The sequence below is a fragment of the Hipposideros armiger genome, unplaced genomic scaffold (genome assembly GCF_001890085.2).
Source record: "Hipposideros armiger isolate ML-2016 unplaced genomic scaffold, ASM189008v1 scaffold_22, whole genome shotgun sequence".
NCBI classification, from domain to species: Eukaryota; Metazoa; Chordata; class Mammalia; order Chiroptera; family Hipposideridae; genus Hipposideros; species Hipposideros armiger.
In genome coordinates this window covers 5,949,013-5,951,310 of record NW_017731372.1, presented here as the reverse complement: position 1 = coordinate 5,951,310, position 2,298 = coordinate 5,949,013, and positions in this window count along the sequence as shown.

Below are 2,298 nucleotides of genomic sequence, written 5' to 3'. Positions count from 1 at the left end.
TCCTCTACATAATTTTTTTAATTTTTAAACTGTCTGTGTTGTTTAAAATAATCACGTGCTTGTTGAGTTCCTGAAGTTCTGAACAAATTATAGATAAAAATTGGAATACTTTATTTCTGAAATGTTGCTACACATATGTTATGTGTATTTTTCCTTGTTGATTAGAAAAAGGATAAAATAAGATATAACAAAATGCAAAATGAATTGAAAATTTTTCTGTATTTTGAATTAAAGTAGTCTGTAATATGTCAAATGAATGTCAGCTAATTCTGTGTCATATCTTTGGGAAATGGAATTGGGTAACCAACACTTGTGTAAATTTTAATCAAATGATTTTAGAAAGAAATTGGATGCTTTCAATAGCTGTTGCATTTATAACTGTTGCAAATACTGCTTTTGTCTTTTGTGAATGTGAGAGAAATATCTTTAAAAATATGTTTATGTGTAAATTCCAAGTATTGCTGGAAGAATGCCCCATCTATCTTAAAATCATTTTTCATGTTCTAATTTTTGCTCTTATAGTAGTTATCTGTACACTTGTTCTTCACTGTTTCAGACTTGAAGTAAATTTATTTTTGTAATGTTAATTTTGTATGGCTCGTTTGTTTGTTTGCTTTTAAGTTCTGTTACTTAGGAGCACATGTGGAGTGGAAAGGGATTATAAGATTTCAGAATGGGCCAAGGAGGGAAGCGTTGGCTTGTGGAACTACGTCAGCAGAGTCCTGAGGGCCTAATCTCCTCTCCTTTTTGTGGTGCCTGTCCCCGCGTTGTGCAGATGGGTTGCCTGCAATGAACCATCATGGGGACGCTACACCTAAGCTTCAGACTGTTCTCTCTTTTTTTCCTGGTAGCATGTGCCTGTATAGTACCTTATATCCTATAGTATATGTCATTTTTCCTCAGGGCCCTGCTAATTAACATAATGAAAACAATCCACACGTTTCTTCATTGAAAAATGGGGTATGATAAACATTCTTATTCTCACAGGCAGAACTGGGTAGTTTATTAATAAGGCCAAAAAGAAGAGAATTGGTAGCCGCAGAGGAAAATGATACATCCTATATAAATGGTAAGCCATAAAAAAATGGTACGATCACCTCTTGTCATATCATTTTAATTCTAATTAGTGTGATAGTTCAAGGTGAGGCTTCCAGCTTTATTTAGTTTCACAAATAGCTAAATGTTGAGGCAAAGTCATGAAACTGAAATGTAAAGTAATACATAGCATTTTATCTGTTACCATTTACCCTGTCATAAATAGGGACTTTAAAATCTAAGCCTTTTCTCAGATCCCATTGAGAGTCAATAAAATTACATTTAGATTTTCAGTGGAAAAAAACTACTTCCATCCAGAAAAAAAAATACAATTCTTAATTTTCACAACAGGCAAATATACATAGGTAAGTAACACATTTCTAAAGCCAACTTTCCTGTAACCCACCTGCCCAGTCTCAGCTTCCCAAACCCATCTACTGCCCCGCCCTCTCTGCAAGTCAGTTAGTCATTCCGGTAGGTGACAACCCGCCCTGAAGTGACTTCAGGGGCCTCCATGGGATCCTGTGCCCGGAAAATGCTTTTATGATATTTTTACAGAAGATAAAATGTCTTTGGGTCCCTAAAGGAGGTGGTCAAGTTTCAAAGCCACTGACCACCAAGTGAAGGTACCTTCTCTTAAATCTGTATAAAGATCTAAAGATGTCCAGAGAGCAGGTTTGAATAGGAGGGAGGAGGAGATGGGGTCTGGAAGCCCTCAAGCCTGGAGAAAGGACAAGAATGGGATTCGGGAGAGAGGGGGGGAAAATACTCAGATAAGGCATCGGAACTTCATTTTCCATTTACACAAATGAAGAATTAGGCCTCTACCTAATCTTGGTATATTATTCATTTGCACTTCTTCATTTCTATCATCTTCAGCCCATGATGAAATGGTGCTTGTATAGAGAACAAACTGTCAGGAACCAGTAGAAACTTGATGTCTGGTTGGAGCCTCTAGGTTTTAGTGGATAAATGCTGCTTGAGCACACCTCTCTTTCTCGGGGAAACGCCTGATTCCTCCAGGCACTGAAATGATCCTGACCTTCCTGAAATTAACGGATAGGTTACATTTTCACAAAGTTTCATAATGCGTAAACGTGAGGCTGAAATCAGAGGGGCAGTGATTTCATTTTCAGTGAAAAGCCTAAATCTTTCTAAACATATTTTGACCCCAAACCAAGACAAGTAACCTCTGGACCATTCTGGCTAGGGCAGGGGATAGGTAGGGGTGCGATAGAGCTTCCCAGGCACAATCAGGAGATT